This window comes from Sebastes fasciatus, chromosome 1 (assembly GCF_043250625.1).
Source record: "Sebastes fasciatus isolate fSebFas1 chromosome 1, fSebFas1.pri, whole genome shotgun sequence".
In the NCBI taxonomy this organism is placed as follows: Eukaryota; Metazoa; Chordata; class Actinopteri; order Perciformes; family Sebastidae; genus Sebastes; species Sebastes fasciatus.
Genome location: NC_133795.1, coordinates 41,467,597 through 41,493,609, shown reverse-complemented (window position 1 = coordinate 41,493,609; position 26,013 = coordinate 41,467,597). Strand labels below are relative to the sequence as shown.

Here is a 26,013-nt window from a genome sequence, read left to right as displayed (position 1 = left end):
TAATACATAAAACGATATGTATGAATATTCGAAATGGTATATGAAAAACTAAATTTATTAAATTCTTATGTTGTTCACCCAGGGCGAGGCTCAGCCATTGCACTCCGGTTGTGCTGACCCCTGTGAATTCCCCAAATGTGGGAATCTCAACTGCATAATTTCTGGTAGTGGGGGACTGCGTTCGCGCTCTCCCCTGATCATTATGTCCAATGCAAGGAGTCCTCGGCTGCGATGGACTTAAATGTGCTGCGCAGCATGCTAATATCCAGCTTCCCAGTCAGCGTGATTGTGGCAATGTTCATTTTGAGGCCTTTGGATTCTTTTACAGTATGTCCAGAAAACTGGCTGCGTTGCTGTGCAGCAGTGTCTGGTGTACGCTGTGAAGCTGTGTGTTGAGCAATGCCAGTTGCCCGTGATCCCCATGACAGCAAGAAGTGGGTGTGGTCTTTTGGATGGGACCAAATCATTTGTGTGTACTCCTCTCCGAGGTTGCTCTTTCTTTGTGGAAGAAATGTATTCTAAACCTTCTTCCATTGCTAGCATGCTTGGGTTTAAGGTTTTGTGCTGTTGCTGGGCTGTGTTTTCTTTCTTAGAGGCAGAAACAGCTTGCCAAGGTGAGCTAGTGCTAAAGGCACTGAACTCTAGGATTTTGCGCTGTTGCAACTGTCAGCCAGGGTGCTGTGTCTGAGAATGACCACCCTGTCTCTGACTCATCCAACTCATACTTACCTGGCAGGGGAGATACAATGATCAAGTATGTTGTTCACCCAGGGCGAGGCTCAGCCATTGCACTCCGGTTGTGCTGACCCCTGTGAATTCCCCAAATGTGGGAATCTCAACTGCATAATTTCTGGTAGTGGGGGACTGCGTTCGCGCTCTCCCCTGATCATTATGTCCAATGCAAGGAGTCCTCGGCTGCGATGGACTTAAATGTGCTGCACAGCATGCTAATATCCAGCTTCCCAGTCAGCGTGATTGTGGCAATGTTCATTTTGAGGCCTTTGGATTCTTTCACAGTATGTCCAGAAAACTGGCTGTGTTGCTGTGCAGCAGTGTCTGGTGTACGCTGTGAAGCTGTGTGTTGAGCAATGCCAGTTGCCCGTGATCCCCATGACAGCAAGAAGTGGGTGTGGTCTTTTGGATGGGACCAAATCATTTGTGTGTACTCCTCTCCGAGGTTGCTCTTTCTTTGTGGAAGAAATGTATTCTAAACCTTCTTCCATTGCTAGCATGCTTGGGTTTAAGGTTTTGTGCTGTTGCTGGGCTGTGTTTTCTTTCTTAGAGGCAGAAACAGCTTGCCAAGGTGAGCTAGTGCTAAAGGCACTGAACTCTAGGATTTTGCGCTGTTGCAACTGTCAGCCAGGGTGCTGTGTCTGAGAATGACCACCCTGTCTCTGACTCATCCAACTCATACTTACCTGGCTGGGGAGATACAATGATCAAGTATGTTGTTCACCCAGGGCGAGGCTCAGCCATTGCACTCCGGTTGTGCTGACCCCTGTGAATTCCCCAAATGTGGGAATCTCAACTGCATAATTTCTGGTAGTGGAGGACTGCGTTCGCGCTCTCCCCTGATCATTATGTCCAAGTTAAATGAAAGGAGTCCTCGGCTGCGATGTACTTTAATGTGCTGCGCAGCATGCTAATATCCAGCTTCCTAGTCAGTGTGATTGCGGCAATGTTCATTCTGAGGCCTTTGGATACTTTTGCAGTATGTCCAGAAAAGTGGCAGTGTTGCTGTGCAGCAGTGACTGGTGTACGTTGTGAACCTGTGTGTTGAGCAATGCCAGTTGCATCCAACTCAAATTTACCTGGCAGGGGAGATACAATGATCAAGTATTTTATGACAATCATTTTTTTTTAAAGATAAAAACAAATACAGATTAATACCAACCACATTCTTGAAAAGAAGCATTATTTTGAAGAAAAAATGATTTATGTAACAAATAACCAACTGAGTAGAGATTGTCAACTGTGACTGTATTGTAGTAACACGCTTCAAGTGTCAACCCAAACTAGCCAAATTTTTCAGAATGTGTGACAACATCAAAGGACGATGACATCACATCAAAGGACGATGACATCACTGTAATACATAAAACGATATGTATGAATATTCGAAATGGTATATGAAAAACTAAATTTATTAAATTCTTATGTTGTTCACCCAGGGCGAGGCTCAGCCATTGCACTCCGGTTGTGCTGACCCCTGTGAATTCCCCAAATGTGTGAATCTCAACTGCATAATTTCTGGTAGTGGGGGACTGCGTTCGCGCTCTCCCCTGATCATTATGTCCAATGCAAGGAGTCCTCGGCTGCGATGGACTTAAATGTGCTGCACAGCATGCTAATATCCAGCTTCCCAGTCAGCGTGATTGTGGCAATGTTCATTTTGAGGCCTTTGGATTCTTTTACAGTATGTCCAGAAAACTGGCTGTGTTGCTGTGCAGCAGTGTCTGGTGTACGCTGTGAAGCTGTGTGTTGAGCAATGCCAGTTGCCCGTGATCCCCATGACAGCAAGAAGTGGGTGTGGTCTTTTGGATGGGACCAAATCATTTGTGTGTACTCCTCTCCGAGGTTGCTCTTTCTTTGTGGAAGAAATGTATTCTAAACCTTCTTCCATTGCTAGCATGCTTGGGTTTAAGGTTTTGTGCTGTTGCTGGGCTGTGTTTTCTTTCTTAGAGGCAGAAACAGCTTGCCAAGGTGAGCTAGTGCTAAAGGCACTGAACTCTAGGATTTTGCGCTGTTGCAACTGTCAGCCAAGGTGCTGTGTCTGAGAATGACCACCCTGTCTCTGACTCATCCAACTCATACTTACCTGGCTGGGGAGATACAATGATCAAGTATGTTGTTCACCCAGGGCGAGGCTCAGCCATTGCACTCCGGTTGTGCTGACCCCTGTGAATTCCCCAAATGTGGGAATCTCAACTGCATAATTTCTGGTAGTGTAGGACATCGTTCACGCTCTCCCCTGATCATTATGTCCAAGTTAAATGAAAGGAGTCCTCGGCTGCGATGTACTTTAATGTGCTGCGCAGCATGCTAATATCCAGCTTCCTAGTCAGTGTGATTGCGGCAATGTTCATTCTGAGGCCTTTGGATACTTTTGCAGTATGTCCAGAAAAGTGGCAGTGTTGCTGTGCAGCAGTGACTGGTGTACGTTGTGAACCTGTGTGTTGAGCAATGCCAGTTGCATCCAACTCAAATTTACTTGGCAGGGGAGATACAATGATCAAGTATTTTATGACAATCATTTTTTTTTAAAGATAAAAACAAATACAGATTAATACCAACCACATTCTTGAAAAGAAGCATTATTTTGAAGAAAAAATGATTTATGTAACAAATAACCAACTGAGTAGAGATTGTCAACTGTGACTGTATTGTAGTAACACGCTTCAAGTGTCAACCCAAACTAGCCAAATTTTTCAGAATGTGTGACAACATCAAAGGACGATGACATCACATCAAAGGACGATGACATCACTGTAATACATAAAACGATATGTATGAATATTCGAAATGGTATATGAAAAACTAAATTTATTAAATTCTTATGTTGTTCACCCAGGGCGAGGCTCAGCCATTGCACTCCGGTTGTGCTGACCCCTGTGAATTCCCCAAATGTGTGAATCTCAACTGCATAATTTCTGGTAGTGGGGGACTGCGTTCGCGCTCTCCCCTGATCATTATGTCCAATGCAAGGAGTCCTCGGCTGCGATGGACTTAAATGTGCTGCGCAGCATGCTAATATCCAGCTTCCCAGTCAGCGTGATTGTGGCAATGTTCATTTTGAGGCCTTTGGATTCTTTTACAGTATGTCCAGAAAACTGGCTGTGTTGCTGTGCAGCAGTGTCTGGTGTACGCTGTGAAGCTGTGTGTTGAGCAATGCCAGTTGCCCGTGATCCCCATGACAGCAAGAAGTGGGTGTGGTCTTTTGGATGGGACCAAATCATTTGTGTGTACTCCTCTCCGAGGTTGCTCTTTCTTTGTGGAAGAAATGTATTCTAAACCTTCTTCCATTGCTAGCATGCTTGGGTTTAAGGTTTTGTGCTGTTGCTGGGCTGTGTTTTCTTTCTTAGAGGCAGAAACAGCTTGCCAAGGTGAGCTAGTGCTAAAGGCACTGAACTCTAGGATTTTGCGCTGTTGCAACTGTCAGCCAGGGTGCTGTGTCTGAGAATGACCACCCTGTCTCTGACTCATCCAACTCATACTTACCTGGCAGGGGAGATACAACGATCAAGTATGTTGTTCACCCAGGGCGAGGCTCAGCCATTGCACTCCGGTTGTGCTGACCCCTGTGAATTCCCCAAATGTGTGAATTCCCCAAATGTGGGAATCTCAACTGCATAATTTCTGGTAGTGGGAGACTGCGTTCGCGCTCTCCCCTGATCATTATGTCCAAGTTAAATGAAAGGAGTCCTCGGCTGCGATGTACTTTAATGTGCTGCGCAGCATGCTAATATCCAGCTTCCTAGTCAGTGTGATTGCGGCAATGTTCATTCTGAGGCCTTTGGATACTTTTGCAGTATGTCCAGAAAAGTGGCAGTGTTGCTGTGCAGCAGTGACTGGTGTACGTTGTGAACCTGTGTGTTGAGCAATGCCAGTTGCATCCAACTCAAATTTACCTGGCAGGGGAGATACAATGATCAAGTATTTTATGACAATCATTTTTTTTTAAAGATAAAAACAAATACAGATTAATACCAACCACATTCTTGAAAAGAAGCATTATTTTGAAGAAAAAATGATTTATGTAACAAATAACCAACTGAGTAGAGATTGTCAACTGTGACTGTATTGTAGTAACACGCTTCAAGTGTCAACCCAAACTAGCCAAATTTTTCAGAATGTGTGACAACATCAAAGGACGATGACATCACATCAAAGGACGATGACATCACTGTAATACATAAAACGATATGTATGAATATTCGAAATGGTATATGAAAAACTAAATTTATTAAATTCTTATGTTGTTCACCCAGGGCGAGGCTCAGCCATTGCACTCCGGTTGTGCTGACCCCTGTGAATTCCCCAAATGTGTGAATCTCAACTGCATAATTTCTGGTAGTGGGGGACTGCGTTCGCGCTCTCCCCTGATCATTATGTCCAATGCAAGGAGTCCTCGGCTGCGATGGACTTAAATGTGCTGCACAGCATGCTAATATCCAGCTTCCCAGTCAGCGTGATTGTGGCAATGTTCATTTTGAGGCCTTTGGATTCTTTTACAGTATGTCCAGAAAACTGGCTGTGTTGCTGTGCAGCAGTGTCTGGTGTACGCTGTGAAGCTGTGTGTTGAGCAATGCCAGTTGCCCGTGATCCCCATGACAGCAAGAAGTGGGTGTGGTCTTTTGGATGGGACCAAATCATTTGTGTGTACTCCTCTCCGAGGTTGCTCTTTCTTTGTGGAAGAAATGTATTCTAAACCTTCTTCCATTGCTAGCATGCTTGGGTTTAAGGTTTTGTGCTGTTGCTGGGCTGTGTTTTCTTTCTTAGAGGCAGAAACAGCTTGCCAAGGTGAGCTAGTGCTAAAGGCACTGAACTCTAGGATTTTGCGCTGTTGCAACTGTCAGCCAGGGTGCTGTGTCTGAGAATGACCACCCTGTCTCTGACTCATCCAACTCATACTTACCTGGCTGGGGAGATACAATGATCAAGTATGTTGTTCACCCAGGGCGAGGCTCAGCCATTGCACTCCGGTTGTGCTGACCCCTGTGAATTCCCCAAATGTGGGAATCTCAACTGCATAATTTCTGGTAGTGGAGGACTGCGTTCGCGCTCTCCCCTGATCATTATGTCCAAGTTAAATGAAAGGAGTCCTCGGCTGCGATGTACTTTAATGTGCTGCGCAGCATGCTAATATCCAGCTTCCTAGTCAGTGTGATTGCGGCAATGTTCATTCTGAGGCCTTTGGATACTTTTGCAGTATGTCCAGAAAAGTGGCAGTGTTGCTGTGCAGCAGTGACTGGTGTACGTTGTGAACCTGTGTGTTGAGCAATGCCAGTTGCATCCAACTCAAATTTACTTGGCAGGGGAGATACAATGATCAAGTATTTTATGACAATCATTTTTTTTTAAAGATAAAAACAAATACAGATTAATACCAACCACATTCTTGAAAAGAAGCATTATTTTGAAGAAAAAAAGATTTATGTAACAAATAACCAACTGAGTAGAGATTGTCAACTGTGACTGTATTGTAGTAACACGCTTCAAGTGTCAACCCAAACTAGCCAAATTTTTCAGAATGTGTGACAACATCAAAGGACGATGACATCACATCAAAGGACGATGACATCACTGTAATACATAAAACGATATGTATGAATATTCGAAATGGTATATGAAAAACTAAATTTATTAAATTCTTATGTTGTTCACCCAGGGCGAGGCTCAGCCATTGCACTCCGGTTGTGCTGACCCCTGTGAATTCCCCAAATGTGGGAATCTCAACTGCATAATTTCTGGTAGTGGGGGACTGCATTCGCGCTCTCCCCTGATCATTATGTCCAATGAAAGGAGTCCTCGGCTGCAATGGACTTAAATGTCCTGCACAGCATGCTAATATCCAGCTTCCCAGTCAGCGTGATTGTGGCAATGTTCATTTTGAGGCCTTTGGATTCTTTTACAGTATGTCCAGAAAACTGGCTGTGTTGCTGTGCAGCAGTGTCTGGTGTACGCTGTGAAGCTGTGTGTTGAGCAATGCCAGTTGCCCGTGATCCCCATGACAGCAAGAAGTGGGTGTGGTCTTTTGGATGGGACCAAATCATTTGTGTGTACTCCTCTCCGAGGTTGCTCTTTCTTTGTGGAAGAAATGTATTCTAAACCTTCTTCCATTGCTAGCATGCTTGGGTTTAAGGTTTTGTGCTGTTGCTGGGCTGTGTTTTCTTTCTTAGAGGCAGAAACAGCTTGCCAAGGTGAGCTAGTGCTAAAGGCACTGAACTCTAGGATTTTGCGCTGTTGCAACTGTCAGCCAGGGTGCTGTGTCTGAGAATGACCACCCTGTCTCTGACTCATCCAACTCATACTTACCTGGCAGGGGAGATACAATGATCAAGTATGTTGTTCACCCAGGGCGAGGCTCAGCCATTGCACTCCGGTTGTGCTGACCCCTGTGAATTCCCCAAATGTGGGAATCTCAACTGCATAATTTCTGGTAGTGGGGGACTGCGTTCGCGCTCTCCCCTGATCATTATGTCCAAGTTAAATGAAAGGAGTCCTCGGCTGCGATGTACTTTAATGTGCTGCGCAGCATGCTAATATCCAGCTTCCTAGTCAGTGTGATTGCGGCAATGTTCATTCTGAGGCCTTTGGATACTTTTGCAGTATGTCCAGAAAAGTGGCAGTGTTGCTGTGCAGCAGTGACTGGTGTACGTTGTGAACCTGTGTGTTGAGCAATGCCAGTTGCATCCAACTCAAATTTACCTGGCAGGGGAGATACAATGATCAAGTATTTTATGACAATCATTTTTTTTTAAAGATAAAAACAAATACAGATTAATACCAACCACATTCTTGAAAAGAAGCATTATTTTGAAGAAAAAATGATTTATGTAACAAATAACCAACTGAGTAGAGATTGTCAACTGTGACTGTATTGTAGTAACACGCTTCAAGTGTCAACCCAAACTAGCCAAATTTTTCAGAATGTGTGACAACATCAAAGGACGATGACATCACATCAAAGGACGATGACATCACTGTAATACATAAAACGATATGTATGAATATTCGAAATGGTATATGAAAAACTAAATTTATTAAATTCTTATGTTCACCCAGGGCGAGGCTCAGCCATTGCACTCCGGTTGTGCTGACCCCTGTGAATTCCCCAAATGTGGGAATCTCAACTGCATAATTTCTGGTAGTGGAGGACTGCGTTCGCGCTCTCCCCTGATCATTATGTCCAAGTTAAATGAAAGGAGTCCTCGGCTGCGATGTACTTTAATGTGCTGCGCAGCATGCTAATATCCAGCTTCCTAGTCAGTGTGATTGCGGCAATGTTCATTCTGAGGCCTTTGGATACTTTTGCAGTATGTCCAGAAAAGTGGCAGTGTTGCTGTGCAGCAGTGACTGGTGTACGTTGTGAACCTGTGTGTTGAGCAATGCCAGTTGCATCCAACTCAAATTTACTTGGCAGGGGAGATACAATGATCAAGTATTTTATGACAATCATTTTTTTTTAAAGATAAAAACAAATACAGATTAATACCAACCACATTCTTGAAAAGAAGCATTATTTTGAAGAAAAAAAGATTTATGTAACAAATAACCAACTGAGTAGAGATTGTCAACTGTGACTGTATTGTAGTAACACGCTTCAAGTGTCAACCCAAACTAGCCAAATTTTTCAGAATGTGTGACAACATCAAAGGACGATGACATCACATCAAAGGACGATGACATCACTGTAATACATAAAACGATATGTATGAATATTCGAAATGGTATATGAAAAACTAAATTTATTAAATTCTTATGTTGTTCACCCAGGGCGAGGCTCAGCCATTGCACTCCGGTTGTGCTGACCCCTGTGAATTCCCCAAATGTGGGAATCTCAACTGCATAATTTCTGGTAGTGGGGGACTGCATTCGCGCTCTCCCCTGATCATTATGTCCAATGCAAGGAGTCCTCGGCTGCGATGGACTTAAATGTGCTGTGCAGCATGCTAATATCCAGCTTCCCAGTCAGCGTGATTGTGGCAATGTTCATTTTGAGGCCTTTGGATTCTTTTACAGTATGTCCAGAAAACTGGCTGTGTTGCTGTGCAGCAGTGTCTGGTGTACGCTGTGAAGCTGTGTGTTGAGCAATGCCAGTTGCCCGTGATCCCCATGACAGCAAGAAGTGGGTGTGGTCTTTTGGATGGGACCAAATCATTTGTGTGTACTCCTCTCCGAGGTTGCTCTTTCTTTGTGGAAGAAATGTATTCTAAACCTTCTTCCATTGCTAGCATGCTTGGGTTTAAGGTTTTGTGCTGTTGCTGGGCTGTGTTTTCTTTCTTAGAGGCAGAAACAGCTTGCCAAGGTGAGCTAGTGCTAAAGGCACTGAACTCAAGGATTTTGCGCTGTTGCAACTGTCAGCCAGGGTGCTGTGTCTGAGAATGACCACCCTGTCTCTGACTCATCCAACTCATACTTACCTGGCTGGGGAGATACAATGATCAAGTATGTTGTTCACCCAGGGCAAGGCTCAGCCATTGCACTCCGGTTGTGCTGACCCCTGTGAATTCCCCAAATGTGGGAATCTCAACTGCATAATTTCTGGTAGTGGGGGACTGCGTTCGCGCTCTCCCCTGATCATTATGTCCAAGTTAAATGAAAGGAGTCCTCGGCTGCGATGTACTTTAATGTGCTGCGCAGCATGCTAATATCCAGCTTCCTAGTCAGTGTGATTGCGGCAATGTTCATTCTGAGGCCTTTGGATACTTTTGCAGTATGTCCAGAAAAGTGGCAGTGTTGCTGTGCAGCAGTGACTGGTGTACGTTGTGAACCTGTGTGTTGAGCAATGCCAGTTGCATCCAACTCAAATTTACCTGGCAGGGGAGATACAATGATCAAGTATTTTATGACAATCATTTTTTTTTAAAGGTAAAAACAAATACAGATTAATACCAACCACATTCTTGAAAAGAAGCATTATTTTGAAGAAAAAATGATTTATGTAACAAATAACCAACTGAGTAGAGATTGTCAACTGTGACTGTATTGTAGTAACACGCTTCAAGTGTCAACCCAAACTAGCCAAATTTTTCAGAATGTGTGACAACATCAAAGGACGATGACATCACATCAAAGGACGATGACATCACTGTAATACATAAAACGATATGTATGAATATTCGAAATGGTATATGAAAAACTAAATTTATTAAATTCTTATGTTTTTCACCCAGGGCGAGGCTCAGCCATTGCACTCCGGTTGTGCTGACCCCTGTGAATTCCCCAAATGTGGGAATCTCAACTGCATAATTTCTGGTAGTGGGGGACTGCGTTCGCGCTCTCCCCTGATCATTATGTCCAATGCAAGGAGTCCTCGGCTGCGATGGACTTAAATGTGCTGCGCAGCATGCTAATATCCAGCTTCCCAGTCAGCGTGATTGTGGCAATGTTCATTTTGAGGCCTTTGGATTCTTTTACAGTATGTCCAGAAAACTGGCTGTGTTGCTGTGCAGCAGTGTCTGGTGTACGCTGTGAAGCTGTGTGTTGAGCAATGCCAGTTGCCCGTGATCCCCATGACAGCAAGAAGTGGGTGTGGTCTTTTGGATGGGACCAAATCATTTGTGTGTACTCCTCTCCGAGGTTGCTCTTTCTTTGTGGAAGAAATGTATTCTAAACCTTCTTCCATTGCTAGCATGCTTGGGTTTAAGGTTTTGTGCTGTTGCTGGGCTGTGTTTTCTTTCTTAGAGGCAGAAACAGCTTGCCAAGGTGAGCTAGTGCTAAAGGCACTGAACTCTAGGATTTTGCGCTGTTGCAACTGTCAGCCAGGGTGCTGTGTCTGAGAATGACCACCCTGTCTCTGACTCATCCAACTCATACTTACCTGGCAGGGGAGATACAATGATCAAGTATGTTGTTCACACAGGGCGAGGCTCAGCCATTGCACTCCGGTTGTGCTGACCCCTGTGAATTCCCCAAATGTGGGAATCTCAACTGCATAATTTCTGGTAGTGGGGGACTGCGTTCGCGCTCTCCCCTGATCATTATGTCCAAGTTAAATGAAAGGAGTCCTCGGCTGCGATGGACTTAAATGTGCTGCGCAGCATGCTAATATCCAGCTTCCTAGTCAGTGTGATTGCGGCAATGTTCATTTTGAGGCCTTTGGATACTTTTGCAGTATGTCCAGAAAAGTGGCAGTGTTGCTGTGCAGCAGTGACTGGTGTACGTTGTGAACCTGTGTGTTGAGCAATGCCAGTTGCATCCAACTCAAATTTACTTGGCAGGGCAGATACAATGATCAAGTATTTTATGACAATCATTTTTTTTTAAAGATAAAAACAAATACAGATTAATACCAACCACATTCTTGAAAAGAAGCATTATTTTGAAGAAAAAAAGATTTATGTAACAAATAACCAACTGAGTAGAGATTGTCAACTGTGACTGGATTGTAGTAACACGCTTCAAGTGTCAACCCAAACTAGCCAAATTTTTCAGAATGTGTGACAACATCAAAGGACGATGACATCACATCAAAGGACGATGACATCACTGTAATACATAAAACGATATGTATGAATATTCGAAATGGTATATGAAAAACTAAATTTATTAAATTCTTATGTTGTTCACCCAGGGCGAGGCTCAGCCATTGCACTCCGGTTGTGCTGACCCCTGTGAATTCCCCAAATGTGGGAATCTCAACTGCATAATTTCTGGTAGTGGGGGACTGCGTTCGCGCTCTCCCCTGATCATTATGTCCAAGTTAAATGAAAGGAGTCCTCGGCTGCGATGGACTTTAATGTGCTGCGCAGCATGCTAATATCCAGCTTCCTAGTCAGTGTGATTGCGGCAATGTTCATTCTGAGGCCTTTGGATACTTTTGCAGTATGTCCAGAAAAGTGGCAGTGTTGCTGTGCAGCAGTGACTGGTGTACGTTGTGAACCTGTGTGTTGAGCAATGCCAGTTGCATCCAACTCAAATTTACCTGGCAGGGGAGATACAATGATCAAGTATTGTATGACAATCATTTTTTTTTAAAGATAAAAACAAATACAGATTAATACCAACCACATTCTTGAAAAGAAGCATTATTTTGAAGAAAAAAAGATTTATGTAACAAATAACCAACTGAGTAGAGATTGTCAACTCTGACTGTATTGTAGTAACACGCTTCAAGTGTCAACCCAAACTAGCCAAATTTTTCAGAATGTGTGACAACATCAAAGGACGATGACATCACATCAAAGGACGATGACATCACTGTAATACATAAAACGATATGTATGAATATTCGAAATGGTATATGAAAAACTAAATTTATTAAATTCTTATGTTGTTCACCCATGGCGAGGCTCAGCCATTGCACTCCGGTTGTGCTGACCCCTGTGAATTCCCCAAATGTGGGAATCTCAACTGCATAATTTCTGGTAGTGGGGGACTGCGTTCGCGCTCTCCCCTGATCATTATGTCCAATGCAAGGAGTCCTCGGCTGCGATGGACTTAAATGTGCTGTGCAGCATGCTAATATCCAGCTTCCCAGTCAGCGTGATTGTGGCAATGTTCATTTTGAGGCCTTTGGATTCTTTTACAGTATGTCCAGAAAACTGGCTGTGTTGCTGTGCAGCAGTGTCTGGTGTACGCTGTGAAGCTGTGTGTTGAGCAATGCCAGTTGCCCGTGATCCCCATGACAGCAAGAAGTGGGTGTGGTCTTTTGGATGGGACCAAATCATTTGTGTGTACTCCTCTCCGAGGTTGCTCTTTCTTTGTGGAAGAAATGTATTCTAAACCTTCTTCCATTGCTAGCATGCTTGGGTTTAAGGTTTTGTGCTGTTGCTGGGCTGTGTTTTCTTTCTTAGAGGCAGAAACAGCTTGCCAAGGTGAGCTAGTGCTAAAGGCACTGAACTCTAGGATTTTGCGCTGTTGCAACTGTCAGCCAGGGTGCTGACCACCCTGTCTCTGACTCATCCAACTCATACTTACCTGGCTGGGGAGATACAATGATCAAGTATGTTGTTCACCCAGGGCGAGGCTCAGCCATTGCACTCCGGTTGTGCTGACCCCTGTGAATTCCCAAAATGTGGGAATCTCAACTGCATAATTTCTGGTAGTGGGGGACTGTGTTCGCGCTCTCCCCTGATCATTATGTCCAAGTTAAATGAAAGGAGTCCTCGGCTGCGATGTACTTTAATGTGCTGCGCAGCATGCTAATATCCAGCTTCCTAGTCAGTGTGATTGCGGCAATGTTCATTCTGAGGCCTTTGGATACTTTTGCAGTATGTCCAGAAAAGTGGCAGTGTTGCTGTGCAGCAGTGACTGGTGTACGTTGTGAACCTGTGTGTTGAGCAATGCCAGTTGCATCCAACTCAAATTTACTTGGCAGGGGAGATACAATGATCAAGTATTTTATGACAATCATTTTTTTTTAAAGATAAAAACAAATACAGATTAATACCAACCACATTCTTGAAAAGAAGCATTATTTTGAAGAAAAAAAGATTTATGTAACAAATAACCAACTGAGTAGAGATTGTCAACTGTGACTGTATTGTAGTAACACGCTTCAAGTGTCAACCCAAACTAGCCAAATTTTTCAGAATGTGTGACAACATCAAAGGACGATGACATCACATCAAAGGACGATGACATCACTGTAATACATAAAACGATATGTATGAATATTCGAAATGGTATATGAAAAACTAAATTTATTAAATTCTTATGTTGTTCACCCAGGGCGAGGCTCAGCCATTGCACTCCGGTTGTGCTGACCCCTGTGAATTCCCCAAATGTGGGAATCTCAACTGCATAATTTCTGGTAGTGGGGGACTGCGTTCGCGCTCTCCCCTGATCATTATGTCCAATGAAAGGAGTCCTCGGCTGCGATGGACTTAAATGTGCTGCGCAGCATGCTAATATCCAGCTTCCCAGTCAGCGTGATTGTGGCAATGTTCATTTTGAGGCTTTTGGATTCTTTTACAGTATGTCCAGAAAACTGTCTGTGTTGCTGTGCAGCAGTGTCTGGTGTACGCTGTGAAGCTGTGTGTTGAGCAATGCCAGTTGCCCGTGATCCCCATGACAGCAAGAAGTGGGTGTGGTCTTTTGGATGGGACCAAATCATTTGTGTGTACTCCTCTCCGAGGTTGCTCTTTCTTTGTGGAAGAAATGTATTCTAAACCTTCTTCCATTGCTAGCATGCTTGGGTTTAAGGTTTTGTGCTGTTGCTGGGCTGTGTTTTCTTTCTTAGAGGCAGAAACAGCTTGCCAAGGTGAGCTAGTGCTAAAGGCACTGAACTCTAGGATTTTGCGCTGTTGCAACTGTCAGCCAGGGTGCTGTGTCTGAGAATGACCACCCTGTCTCTGACTCATCCAACTCATACTTACCTGGCAGGGGAGATACAATGATCAAGTATGTTGTTCACCCAGGGCGAGTCTCAGCCATTGCACTCCAGTTGTGCTGACCCCTGTGAATTCCCCAAATGTGGGAATCTCAACTGCATAATTTCTGGTAGTGGGGGACTGCGTTCGCGCTCTCCCCTGATCATTATGTCCAAGTTAAATGAAAGGAGTCCTCGGCTGCGATGTACTTTAATGTGCTGCGCAGCATGCTAATATCCAGCTTCCTAGTCAGTGTGATTGCGGCAATGTTCATTCTGAGGCCTTTGGATACTTTTGCAGTATGTCCAGAAAAGTGGCAGTGTTGCTGTGCAGCAGTGACTGGTGTACGTTGTGAACCTGTGTGTTGAGCAATGCCAGTTGCATCCAACTCAAATTTACTTGGCAGGGGAGATACAATGATCAAGTATTTTATGACAATCATTTTTTTTTAAAGATAAAAACAAATACAGATTAATACCAACCACATTCTTGAAAAGAAGCATTATTTTGAAGAAAAAAAGATTTATGTAACAAATAACCAACTGAGTAGAGATTGTCAACTGTGACTGTATTGTAGTAACACGCTTCAAGTGTCAACCCAAACTAGCCAAATTTTTCAGAATGTGTGACAACATCAAAGGACGATGACATCACATCAAAGGACGATGACATCACTGTAATACATAAAACGATATGTATGAATATTCGAAATGGTATATGAAAAACTAAATTTATTAAATTCTTATGTTGTTCACCCAGGGCGAGGCTCAGCCATTGCACTCCGGTTGTGCTGACCCCTGTGAATTCCCCAAATGTGGGAATCTCAACTGCATAATTTCTGGTAGTGGGGGACTGCGTTCGCGCTCTCCCCTGATCATTATGTCCAATGAAAGGAGTCCTCGGCTGCGATGGACTTAAATGTGCTGCGCAGCATGCTAATATCCAGCTTCCCAGTCAGCGTGATTGTGGCAATGTTCATTTTGAGGCTTTTGGATTCTTTTACAGTATGTCCAGAAAACTGGCTGTGTTGCTGTGCAGCAGTGTCTGGTGTACGCTGTGAAGCTGTGTGTTGAGCAATGCCAGTTGCCCGTGATCCCCATGACAGCAAGAAGTGGGTGTGGTCTTTTGGATGGGACCAAATCATTTGTGTGTACTCCTCTCCGAGGTTGCTCTTTCTTTGTGGAAGAAATGTATTCTAAACCTTCTTCCATTGCTAGCATGCTTGGGTTTAAGGTTTTGTGCTGTTGCTGGGCTGTGTTTTCTTTCTTAGAGGCAGAAACAGCTTGCCAAGGTGAGCTAGTGCTAAAGGCACTGAACTCTAGGATTTTGCGCTGTTGCAACTGTCAGCCAGGGTGCTGTGTCTGAGAATGACCACCCTGTCTCTGACTCATCCAACTCATACTTACCTGGCAGGGGAGATACAATGATCAAGTATGTTGTTCACCCAGGGCGAGGCTCAGCCATTGCACTCCGGTTGTGCTGACCCCTGTGAATTCCCCAAATGTGGGAATCTCAACTGCATAATTTCTGGTAGTGGGGGACTGCGTTCGCGCTCTCCCCTGATCATTATGTCCAAGTTAAATGAAAGGAGTCCTCGGCTGCGATGTACTTTAATGTGCTGCGCAGCATGCTAATATCCAGCTTCCTAGTCAGTGTGATTGCGGCAATGTTCATTCTGAGGCCTTAGGATACTTTTGCAGTATGTCCAGAAAAGTGGCAGTGTTGCTGTGCAGCAGTGACTGGTGTACGTTGTGAACCTGTGTGTTGAGCAATGCCAGTTGCATCCAACTCAAATTTACCTGGCAGGGGAGATACAATGATCAAGTATTTTATGACAATCATTTTTTTTTAAAGATAAAAACAAATACAGATTAATACCAACCACATTCTTGAAAAGAAGCATTATTTTGAAGAAAAAATGATTTATGTAACAAATAACCAACTGAGTAGAGATTGTCAACTGTGACTGTATTGTAGTAACACGCTTCAAGTGTCAACCCAAACTAGCCAAATTTTTCAGAATGTGTGACAACATCAAAGGACGATGACATCACATCAAAGGACGATGACATCACTGTAATACATAAAACGATATGTATGAATATTCGAAATGGTATATGAAAAACTAAATTTATTAAATTCTTATGTTGTTCACCCAGGGCGAGGCTCAGCCATTGCACTCCGGTTGTGCTGTCCCCTGTGAATTCCCCAAATGTGGGAATCTCAACTGCATAATTTCTGGTAGTGGGGGACTGCGTTCGCGCTCTCCCCTGATCATTATGTCCAAGTTAAATGAAAGGAGTCCTCGGCTGCGATGTACTTTAATGTGCTGCGCAGCATGCTAATATCCAGCTTCCTAGTCAGTGTGATTGCGGCAATGTTCATTCTGAGGCCTTTGGATACTTTTGCAGTATGTCCAGAAAAGTGGCAGTGTTGCTGTGCAGCAGTGACTGGTGTACGTTGTGAACCTGTGTGTTGAGCAATGCCAGTTGCATCCAACTCAAATTTACTTGGCAGGGGAGATACAATGATCAAGTATTTTATGACAATCATTTTTTTTTAAAGATAAAAACAAATACAGATTAATACCAACCACATTCTTGAAAAGAAGCATTATTTTGAAGAAAAAAAGATTTATGTAACAAATAACCAACTGAGTAGAGATTGTCAACTGTGACTGTATTGTAGTAACACGCTTCAAGTGTCAACCCAAACTAGCCAAATTTTTCAGAATGTGTGACAACATCAAAGGACGATGACATCACATCAAAGGACGATGACATCACTGTAATACATAAAACGATTTGTATGAATATTCGAAATGGTATATGAAAAACTAAATTTATTAAATTCTTATGTTGTTCACCCAGGGCGAGGCTCAGCCATTGCACTCCGGTTGTGCTGACCCCTGTGAATTCCCCAAATGTGGGAATCTCAACTGCATAATTTCTGGTAGTGGGGGACTGCGTTCGCGCTCTCCCCTGATCATTATGTCCAATGAAAGGAGTCCTTGGCTGCGATGGACTTAAATGTGCTGCGCAGCATGCTAATATCCAGCTTCCTAGTCAGTGTGATTGCGGCAATGTTCATTCTGAGGCCTTTGGATACTTTTGCAGTATGTCCAGAAAAGTGGCAGTGTTGCTGTGCAGCAGTGACTGGTGTACGTTGTGAACCTGTGTGTTGAGCAATGCCAGTTGCATCCAACTCAAATTTACCTGGTACAGATACAGATACACATACAGAGAGCATTATTTATCCCCGAAGGGCAATTCAGTTTCTGCAGTCCACCGAAACATATACACACATTCATACTGCACAATCATCATTGACAGAGGGAACACAGTAGGTGGCATATGGGTAGGTCCATCCATCCATCCATCTGCAACCGCTTATCCCGTTAGGGGTCGCGGGGGGGCTGGAGCCGATCCCAGCCGACATTGGGCGAAGGCAGGGTACACCCTGGAAAGGTCGCCAGTCCATCGCAGGGCTGACACATAGAGACATACAACCATTCACGCTCACATTCACACCTACGGGCAATTTTAGAGTCCACAATTAACCTAACCTGCATGTCTTTGGACTGTGGGAGGAAACCGGAGTACCCGGAGAAAACCCACGCTAACACGGGGAGAACATGCAAACTCCACACAGAAGGGTCCCAAGCCGGATTCGAACCTGCAACCCTCTAGCTGTGAGGCGCCAGTGCTAACCACTGCACCACCGTGCAGCCCGCATATGGGTAGGTGCAGAACAATAAAAGTACAAGATTAAAAATTAAAAATCTTCGCAATAAAAACAATGAATACAAGAATAAAAACGAGACGAGATAAAAGAATAACGGAATAAATAAATAATTAAAATAGAATAAAGTGCCAAGAGTATTTGCACATCGCAAATTGTATTCCAAGAATGTACCTAATGCAAACACAGACCACCGTTATGTGGTTAGTGCAAAATAATTGTACATTCAAAGTAAATAAAACATTTTTTGTTGTCGTTCATTCATGATAGTTACTCTGCGTTCAGCAGTGTAATGGCGGAAGGAATGAATGACTTGGAGTAGCGGTTTGTCTTTCTGTGAGGCGGCAGATAGCGCCGTCCTGAAGGCAGTAGTGTGAACTCACTAGACAGGATTTGGTTTGTTATTAATAATGTTTTTGGCCTTCTGGAGGACACGTTTCTCCCAGAGAGAGTTTAAGTTGCTCTGCTGGGCTCCGATGATTTTGGAGCAGACTTTCACAATGTTATTTAGGCAATTCCTGTCCTTTATAGACAAACCGTTAAACCAGCAAATAAATGAAAAGGTTAAAAGGCTCTCAACATATGACAAGTAGACAGTGCACAGGATAGATCTACTCACAACAAAGGAGTTGATTTTCCGCAGCAAATGAATTCTCTGTTGGCTTCGTTTAACAATGGACTCAGTGTTTACATCGAACTTGAGATGAGAGTCAAACACTGTGCCCAGGTACTTATAAGAGTCCACGATGTCAACATCCTCGCCATGAATTATACTCTGAGTGGGATTAATCTTGTTTTTCCTAAAGTCAATCACAAGTTCTTTAGTTTTTGAGACATTAAGATCAAGATAATTTTTGTCACACCACTCGACAAAGGCAGGAAGAGCACAGCCATGATCTGACTCTGCCCCCTGTAGGAGCGACAGGAGTGCAGTGTCGTCTGAAAATTTCACTAATAAGCTGCCCTCCTTAGAAGACCTGCAGCTATCTGTGTACAAAATAAAAAGCAATGGCGAAAGGACGCAGCCTTGCGGAGAACCTGTATTAGAGACCGAGGTATTAGACATAATACCTCGTATTTTATGACAATCATTTTTTATGACAATCATTTTTTTTTAAAGATAAAAACAAATACAGATTAATACCAACCACATTCTTGAAAAGAAGCATTATTTTGAAGAAAAAAAGATTTATGTAACAAATAACCAACTGAGTAGAGATTGTCAACTGTGACTGTATTGTAGTAACACGCTTCAAGTGTCAACCCAAACTAGCCAAATTTTTCAGAATGTGTGACAACATCAAAGGACGATGACATCACATCAAAGTACGATGACATCACTGTAATACATAAAACGATATGTATGAATATTCGAAATGGTATATGAAAAACTAAATTTATTAAATTCTTATGTTGTTCACCCAGGGCGAGGCTCAGCCATTGCACTCCGGTTGTGCTGACCCCTGTGAATTCCCCAAATGTGGGAATCTCAACTGCATAATTTCTGGTAGTGGGGGACTGCGTTCGCGCTCTCCCCTGATCATTATGTCCAATGAAAGGAGTCCTCGGCTGCGATGGACTTAAATGTGCTGCGCAGCATGCTAATATCCAGCTTCCCAGTCAGCGTGATTGTGGCAATGTTCATTTTGAGGCTTTTGGATTCTTTTACAGTATGTCCAGAAAACTGGCTGTGTTGCTGTGCAGCAGTGTCTGGTGTACGCTGTGAAGCTGTGTGTTGAGCAATGCCAGTTGCCCGTGATCCCCATGACAGCAAGAAGTGGGTGTGGTCTTTTGGATGGGACCAAATAATTTGTGTGTACTCCTCTCCGAGGTTGCTCTTTCTTTGTGGAAGAAATGTATTCTAAACCTTCTTCCATTGCTAGCATGCTTGGGTTTAAGGTTTTGTGCTGTTGCTGGGCTGTGTTTTCTTTCTTAGAGGCAGAAACAGCTTGCCAAGGTGAGCTAGTGCTAAAGGCACTGAACTCTAGGATTTTGCGCTGTTGCAACTGTCAGCCAGGGTGCTGACCACCCTGTCTCTGACTCATCCAACTCATACTTACCTGGCAGGGGAGATACAATGATCAAGTATGTTGTTCACCCAGGGCGAGGCTCAGCCATTGCACTCTGGTTGTGCTGACCCCTGTGAATTCCCCAAATGTGGGAATCTCAACTGCATAATTTCTGGTAGTGGGGGACTGCGTTCGCGCTCTCCCCTGATCATTATGTCCAAGTTAAATGAAAGGAGTCCTCGGCTGCGATGTACTTTAATGTGCTGCGCAGCATGCTAATATCCAGCTTCCTAGTCAGTGTGATTGCGGCAATGTTCATTTTGAGGCCTTTGGATACTTTTGCAGTATGTCCAGAAAAGTGGCAGTGTTGCTGTGCAGCAGTGACTGGTGTACGTTGTGAACCTGTGTGTTGAGCAATGCCAGTTGCATCCAACTCAAATTTACCTGGCAGGGGAGATACAATGATCAAGTATTTTATGACAATCATTTTTTTTTAAAGATAAAAACAAATACAGATTAATACCAACCACATTCTTGAAAAGAAGCATTATTTTGAAGAAAAAATGATTTATGTAACAAATAACCAACTGAGTAGAGATTGTCAACTGTGACTGTATTGTAGTAACACGCTTCAAGTGTCAACCCAAACTAGCCAAATTTTTCAGAATGTGTGACAACATCAAAGGACGATGACATCACATCAAAGGACGATGACATCACTGTAATACATAAAACGATATGTATGAATATTCGAAATGGTATATGAAAAACTAAATTTATTAAATTCTTATGTTGTTCACCCAGGGCGAGGCTCAGCCATTGCACTCCGGTTGTGCTGACCCCTGTGAATTCCCCAAATGTGTGAATCTCAACTGCATAATTTCTGGTAGTGGGGGACTGCGTTCGCGCTCTCCCCTGATCATTATGTCCAATGCAAGGAGTCCTCGGCTGCGATGGACTTAAATGTGCTGCGCAGCATGCTAATATCCAGCTTCCCAGTCAGCGTGATTGTGGCAATGTTCATTTTGAGGCCTTTGGATTCTTTTACAGTATGTCCAGAAAACTGGCTGTGTTGCTGTGCAGCAGTGTCTGGTGTACGCTGTGAAGCTGTGTGTTGAGCAATGCCAGTTGCCCGTGATCCCCATGACAGCAAGAAGTGGGTGTGGTCTTTTGGATGGGACCAAATCATTTGTGTGTACTCCTCTCCGAGGTTGCTCTTTCTTTGTGGAAGAAATGTATTCTAAACCTTCTTCCATTGCTAGCATGCTTGGGTTTAAGGTTTTGTGCTGTTGCTGGGCTGTGTTTTCTTTCTTAGAGGCAGAAACAGCTTGCCAAGGTGAGCTAGTGCTAAAGGCACTGAACTCTAGGATTTTGCGCTGTTGCAACTGTCAGCCAGGGTGCTGTGTCTGAGAATGACCACCCTGTCTCTGACTCATCCAACTCATACTTACCTGGCAGGGGAGATACAATGATCAAGTATGTTGTTCACCCAGGGCGAGGCTCAGCCATTGCACTCTGGTTGTGCTGACCCCTGTGAATTCCCCAAATGTGGGAATCTCAACTGCATAATTTCTGGTAGTGGGGGACTGCGTTCGCGCTCTCCCCTGATCATTATGTCCAAGTTAAATGAAAGGAGTCCTCGGCTGCGATGTACTTTAATGTGCTGCGCAGCATGCTAATATCCAGCTTCCTAGTCAGTGTGATTGCGGCAATGTTCATTTTGAGGCCTTTGGATACTTTTGCAGTATGTCCAGAAAAGTGGCAGTGTTGCTGTGCAGCAGTGACTGGTGTACGTTGTGAACCTGTGTGTTGAGCAATGCCAGTTGCATCCAACTCAAATTTACCTGGCAGGGGAGATACAATGATCAAGTATTTTATGACAATCATTTTTTTTTAAAGATAAAAACAAATACAGATTAATACCAACCACATTCTTGAAAAGAAGCATTATTTTGAAGAAAAAATGATTTATGTAACAAATAACCAACTGAGTAGAGATTGTCAACTGTGACTGTATTGTAGTAACACGCTTCAAGTGTCAACCCAAACTAGCCAAATTTTTCAGAATGTGTGACAACATCAAAGGACGATGACATCACATCAAAGGACGATGACATCACTGTAATACATAAAACGATATGTATGAATATTCGAAATGGTATATGAAAAACTAAATTTATTAAATTCTTATGTTGTTCACCCAGGGCGAGGCTCAGCCATTGCACTCCGGTTGTGCTGACCCCTGTGAATTCCCCAAATGTGTGAATCTCAACTGCATAATTTCTGGTAGTGGGGGACTGCGTTCGCGCTCTCCCCTGATCATTATGTCCAATGCAAGGAGTCCTCGGCTGCGATGGACTTAAATGTGCTGCGCAGCATGCTAATATCCAGCTTCCCAGTCAGCGTGATTGTGGCAATGTTCATTTTGAGGCCTTTGGATTCTTTTACAGTATGTCCAGAAAACTGGCTGTGTTGCTGTGCAGCAGTGTCTGGTGTACGCTGTGAAGCTGTGTGTTGAGCAATGCCAGTTGCCCGTGATCCCCATGACAGCAAGAAGTGGGTGTGGTCTTTTGGATGGGACCAAATCATTTGTGTGTACTCCTCTCCGAGGTTGCTCTTTCTTTGTGGAAGAAATGTATTCTAAACCTTCTTCCATTGCTAGCATGCTTGGGTTTAAGGTTTTGTGCTGTTGCTGGGCTGTGTTTTCTTTCTTAGAGGCAGAAACAGCTTGCCAAGGTGAGCTAGTGCTAAAGGCACTGAACTCTAGGATTTTGCGCTGTTGCAACTGTCAGCCAGGGTGCTGTGTCTGAGAATGACCACCCTGTCTCTGACTCATCCAACTCATACTTACCTGGCAGGGGAGATACAATGATCAAGTATGTTGTTCACCCAGGGCGAGGCTCAGCCATTGCACTCCGGTTGTGCTGACCCCTGTGAATTCCCCAAATGTGGGAATCTCAACTGCATAATTTCTGGTAGTGGGGGACTGCGTTCGCGCTCTCCCCTGATCATTATGTCCAAGTTAAATGAAAGGAGTCCTCGGCTGCGATGGACTTAAATGTGCTGCGCAGCATGCTAATATCCAGCTTCCTAGTCAGTGTGATTGCGGCAATGTTCATTCTGAGGCCTTTGGATACTTTTGCAGTATGTCCAGAAAAGTGGCAGTGTTGCTGTGCAGCAGTGTCTGGTGTACGCTGTGAAGCTGTGTGTTGAGCAATGCCAGTTGCCCGTGATCCCCATGGCAGCAAGAAGTGGGTGTGGTCTTTTGGATGGGACCAAATCATGCCAGTATCTTCACTTTAGCTTTAAAACTGAGCCCGCTACAACCTAAAAATCACAAGTTGCTTGAATGCATTAAATAAATTAGTGGAGTTGAAACAAGTCAGCGTTAACGCATTATTATTGCGTTAATCTTAACAGACCTAATAACAGAAAAAAACAGACCTCTTTTAATATGTTTCTTCCATCTGATTTGCTTTCATTTGAAATGTCCTCAGAAATTCTATTAGCAAAACTACACGCAATGTTCCCTTTATAAATCACAGTCCACCTGGAAATGTGCGCACATTGATCCGCCTCATATCCCGCCCACTACACGCCCACTTTCAACCATAAATGGTCGATGCAAAGCACCTCATGAATGTTTCTGCATGTGAATGAGCCTGTTGAGCAGTGGATCTTTACGGTGAATCACGGCGACGACCGAGAGGAAGACAGAGAAAAGGAGTTTTTCTGACACAGAGATGGAGGAGCTTGTAGGTGAGGAGGTCTCTGAACACTCGTTCCCTCCTGATTCTCTCATTCACGTCACGTAGTCCTCACAGTGACGGTATATCCACCAGCACCATGCAGCATGTCTCGAGTCTCACCGCTGTGTTTATATCTTTACAGCAATCAAATTGATCCATTCACTTAAAATGATCAAGACAATCAGTAATATCCCCCACCTGGATATCATTAGAAAAAGGAAGTTTGACAGGTGTACACTATTTATTTATTTATTTATTTATTTATGTTTTTATGGCGAACTTGTCCTGCATTATGATTAGGACTGATAATGATAATGACGATATGAAGAGTAACGATTGTGTGAGAGCTGTTACTGGCTTCATTTACACACTTTGTTAATTTACACTCTCCATACTGGTGAAGATGTGCCGGGTGGAGGTGACTGGAGGAGGCAGAGTGGCGCACCGCGGTGGCGCACTGGAGACAGTCTGATAGTTGCATCGGATAGTTGTTTTCATTTTGTCTATTTATACTGTATCTGTCCATATCTAATAAACCACACATAAATTAATAAGTCATGTCATCACTGCAGCGATTTTACACAACAACTTTATGAAAACTAATATGGTACTTGGTGATATCTGCACACTATTAGAAGATCTTATTTAAACTATTGGCGCTCTGTTCTGCCATTCTTTAATGCTATTTGATATAATCTTGGATTTCTACAACCTGACTGCCAGTGTCGGTAGTTCGGCCCGATCTCCTCTGAGCTCCAGAGGTGGAGGACGTGATGGAGACAGCGCTGATGAGATATTGAGCGGAATTTGCTTTGAGATTTTAGTTGATCTTTCACATTTGTAAGGTGCTTATGGAATAGTTATGGCCCACTAGCGCAAAGAACACTGCTGTTTTAAATATTTATGATGAATTGGATATACGTATGAAGTGAAGTTAAATGTGTGAGAGGCATCATTATAGGTATAATGACATTTAATGTCTACAGTCTGGCTTCAATTCATCTGCGTCTCCAGTTTCCCCTGCCTCGGTGCCTCCATAATGTGCGTACGCATGGGTCAAAGTTTCCGTACCGGTGCGCACATTCTCCCGTCAAGTTTGTTTTTATAGATCACAACTGTTGCGTGGGAAGTGGCGTACGCACATTTCAGGCCCCGATTTGTGCGTACGCAACGGTTATAAATGAGACCCCAGGTCGTGATCCATTGTGGTCTGCAAAACAGAAATAAACAATGGTGACTTTTAGTATAGCAATTTAAACAAAATGAGCAAAGCAGGCTGCCAGTTTCATGAATACATAGAACAATCAGACACTGTGGAAAGTACTTTCTAGAGCATTCAATGTGTTTAACACCACAAAGTTGAGTAGTAGGTTTTGACATTGTAAAGAGGAGGTAACAGAAGTGTGCTCTGCTGCCACGTCATGTTTACATGGGAATATGTCCTCCATACTTAATAATAGGTAAGGCATGCTTCAACACCAGTCTACAGGCTTTGGACGTGTGAAACGAGTCATTGTCATTTGGACTTGAAGAAGAAAAGGGGTAAAATTACAGATAATCTAAAAGTAAGGAAGGTGTTAATTCCTAAGTGAATATGTTTATTGTAGTCGTCAATGCACTCTCAATGCCTAGTGTGTATTTGTAACATTACAGTAGCACATCATACAGTTCAAACACTGTAAACATGATACAGCACATGTAAACATTATATTTAAGAATTGCATAGGTCTGCACTACAAGTTAGCATGGCGGGCTAGGCAAGTAAAAGAGCCATATCAACCACATGTATTACCAGGCTTTAGTGTCAACATATTTCAATAAGCTATTAACAAAAATAATAATAATAATATTTTGACTTTAAAGTAGTGGACAAATTATTGTACCATGTAGTATAACAATACTGCAGGACACTCATAATCACAGAAGTAAAAAACAAGAATTTGTTTACTTGCCCCATGGAAAGAGTGATAATACAACTATCGGAATTGATATCATTGGGTCGTCCTCAGACGGGCTTTCAAGCGGAGCTTCCAGCTGTCTCAGTCCACCATACATCTGGATAGCTCGCCAGCACTGTCCAGCAGCTCTCCTCAGTACGTCCATGTGTGTTGGTGTGGGATGTCGCTGTGATCGATGCCCCTGCATCGGTTCCCACAGCATCAGCATGCTTGCTGGGAGTTCTTGATGTCTTTGGCAGTGACCGAGAAGTGTTATTCTCCAGGCTGCCACATTGTCACTAAGTGTTGGTAATCCCTCGTTAGTCTTGGTAGTACCTCGTTAGCAGTTGGTGTCAAGCAGGCACCGGACGCGGTAGCAGATGCAGCCACAATACCGGAGACATCCAGATCCAGGTGAAACCCCGCTCCAAGTGTACCCCTGCTCCAGGTATAACCTCGCTCCCGGTGTGATCCCGTTCCAGGTATGACCTCGCTCCTGGTGTGACCCCGCTCCACGGTTAGCTGCGAGACAAGGAGGCAT

General features: G+C 43.7%; 15 non-coding genes and 16 pseudogenes across 15 annotated transcripts; all 31 read left to right on the top strand.

Moving 5' to 3' along the window:
* Nucleotides 1-61: 61 nt before the first annotated feature.
* On the top strand, nt 62-196 carry LOC141778580 (U1 spliceosomal RNA; annotated as a pseudogene).
* Nucleotides 197-721: 525 nt separating this feature from the next.
* LOC141778749 (U1 spliceosomal RNA) lies at nt 722-885 on the top strand. The gene has a single exon (XR_012596128.1). It is a non-coding gene; the product is annotated as a U1 spliceosomal RNA (small nuclear RNA).
* A 525-nt stretch (nt 886-1,410) lies between these two features.
* LOC141778513 (U1 spliceosomal RNA) lies at nt 1,411-1,574 on the top strand. Its single transcript, XR_012596091.1, has one exon. It is a non-coding gene; the product is annotated as a U1 spliceosomal RNA (small nuclear RNA).
* A 576-nt stretch (nt 1,575-2,150) lies between these two features.
* LOC141778872 (U1 spliceosomal RNA) lies at nt 2,151-2,285 on the top strand (annotated as a pseudogene).
* Nucleotides 2,286-2,810: 525 nt separating this feature from the next.
* On the top strand, nt 2,811-2,974 carry LOC141778530 (U1 spliceosomal RNA). The gene has a single exon (XR_012596097.1). It is a non-coding gene; the product is annotated as a U1 spliceosomal RNA (small nuclear RNA).
* A 576-nt stretch (nt 2,975-3,550) lies between these two features.
* LOC141778865 (U1 spliceosomal RNA) lies at nt 3,551-3,685 on the top strand (annotated as a pseudogene).
* Nucleotides 3,686-4,210: 525 nt separating this feature from the next.
* On the top strand, nt 4,211-4,391 carry LOC141778526 (U1 spliceosomal RNA; annotated as a pseudogene).
* A 576-nt stretch (nt 4,392-4,967) lies between these two features.
* LOC141778860 (U1 spliceosomal RNA) lies at nt 4,968-5,102 on the top strand (annotated as a pseudogene).
* Nucleotides 5,103-5,627: 525 nt separating this feature from the next.
* LOC141778510 (U1 spliceosomal RNA) lies at nt 5,628-5,791 on the top strand. Its single transcript, XR_012596090.1, has one exon. It is a non-coding gene; the product is annotated as a U1 spliceosomal RNA (small nuclear RNA).
* A 576-nt stretch (nt 5,792-6,367) lies between these two features.
* LOC141778836 (U1 spliceosomal RNA) lies at nt 6,368-6,502 on the top strand (annotated as a pseudogene).
* Nucleotides 6,503-7,027: 525 nt separating this feature from the next.
* LOC141778689 (U1 spliceosomal RNA) lies at nt 7,028-7,191 on the top strand. The gene has a single exon (XR_012596119.1). It is a non-coding gene; the product is annotated as a U1 spliceosomal RNA (small nuclear RNA).
* Nucleotides 7,192-7,730: 539 nt separating this feature from the next.
* LOC141778946 (U1 spliceosomal RNA) lies at nt 7,731-7,899 on the top strand. Its single transcript, XR_012596156.1, has one exon. It is a non-coding gene; the product is annotated as a U1 spliceosomal RNA (small nuclear RNA).
* A 576-nt stretch (nt 7,900-8,475) lies between these two features.
* On the top strand, nt 8,476-8,610 carry LOC141778830 (U1 spliceosomal RNA; annotated as a pseudogene).
* A 525-nt stretch (nt 8,611-9,135) lies between these two features.
* Nucleotides 9,136-9,299, top strand: LOC141778454 (U1 spliceosomal RNA). Its single transcript, XR_012596068.1, has one exon. It is a non-coding gene; the product is annotated as a U1 spliceosomal RNA (small nuclear RNA).
* A 539-nt stretch (nt 9,300-9,838) lies between these two features.
* On the top strand, nt 9,839-10,010 carry LOC141778790 (U1 spliceosomal RNA). The gene has a single exon (XR_012596139.1). It is a non-coding gene; the product is annotated as a U1 spliceosomal RNA (small nuclear RNA).
* Nucleotides 10,011-10,535: 525 nt separating this feature from the next.
* LOC141778475 (U1 spliceosomal RNA) lies at nt 10,536-10,699 on the top strand. The gene has a single exon (XR_012596081.1). It is a non-coding gene; the product is annotated as a U1 spliceosomal RNA (small nuclear RNA).
* A 576-nt stretch (nt 10,700-11,275) lies between these two features.
* Nucleotides 11,276-11,410, top strand: LOC141778567 (U1 spliceosomal RNA; annotated as a pseudogene).
* A 576-nt stretch (nt 11,411-11,986) lies between these two features.
* Nucleotides 11,987-12,121, top strand: LOC141778903 (U1 spliceosomal RNA; annotated as a pseudogene).
* A 513-nt stretch (nt 12,122-12,634) lies between these two features.
* LOC141778497 (U1 spliceosomal RNA) lies at nt 12,635-12,798 on the top strand. Its single transcript, XR_012596088.1, has one exon. It is a non-coding gene; the product is annotated as a U1 spliceosomal RNA (small nuclear RNA).
* A 576-nt stretch (nt 12,799-13,374) lies between these two features.
* Nucleotides 13,375-13,509, top strand: LOC141778563 (U1 spliceosomal RNA; annotated as a pseudogene).
* A 525-nt stretch (nt 13,510-14,034) lies between these two features.
* On the top strand, nt 14,035-14,198 carry LOC141778524 (U1 spliceosomal RNA). Its single transcript, XR_012596095.1, has one exon. It is a non-coding gene; the product is annotated as a U1 spliceosomal RNA (small nuclear RNA).
* A 576-nt stretch (nt 14,199-14,774) lies between these two features.
* LOC141778559 (U1 spliceosomal RNA) lies at nt 14,775-14,909 on the top strand (annotated as a pseudogene).
* A 525-nt stretch (nt 14,910-15,434) lies between these two features.
* LOC141778629 (U1 spliceosomal RNA) lies at nt 15,435-15,598 on the top strand. Its single transcript, XR_012596113.1, has one exon. It is a non-coding gene; the product is annotated as a U1 spliceosomal RNA (small nuclear RNA).
* A 576-nt stretch (nt 15,599-16,174) lies between these two features.
* Nucleotides 16,175-16,309, top strand: LOC141778773 (U1 spliceosomal RNA; annotated as a pseudogene).
* A 576-nt stretch (nt 16,310-16,885) lies between these two features.
* Nucleotides 16,886-17,020, top strand: LOC141778554 (U1 spliceosomal RNA; annotated as a pseudogene).
* A 2,161-nt stretch (nt 17,021-19,181) lies between these two features.
* LOC141778550 (U1 spliceosomal RNA) lies at nt 19,182-19,316 on the top strand (annotated as a pseudogene).
* Nucleotides 19,317-19,829: 513 nt separating this feature from the next.
* Nucleotides 19,830-19,993, top strand: LOC141780087 (U1 spliceosomal RNA). Its single transcript, XR_012596541.1, has one exon. It is a non-coding gene; the product is annotated as a U1 spliceosomal RNA (small nuclear RNA).
* A 576-nt stretch (nt 19,994-20,569) lies between these two features.
* On the top strand, nt 20,570-20,704 carry LOC141778853 (U1 spliceosomal RNA; annotated as a pseudogene).
* A 525-nt stretch (nt 20,705-21,229) lies between these two features.
* On the top strand, nt 21,230-21,393 carry LOC141780031 (U1 spliceosomal RNA). Its single transcript, XR_012596519.1, has one exon. It is a non-coding gene; the product is annotated as a U1 spliceosomal RNA (small nuclear RNA).
* A 576-nt stretch (nt 21,394-21,969) lies between these two features.
* Nucleotides 21,970-22,104, top strand: LOC141778844 (U1 spliceosomal RNA; annotated as a pseudogene).
* A 525-nt stretch (nt 22,105-22,629) lies between these two features.
* LOC141778572 (U1 spliceosomal RNA) lies at nt 22,630-22,793 on the top strand. Its single transcript, XR_012596100.1, has one exon. It is a non-coding gene; the product is annotated as a U1 spliceosomal RNA (small nuclear RNA).
* The last annotated feature ends 3,220 nt before the right edge of the window (nt 22,794-26,013 follow it).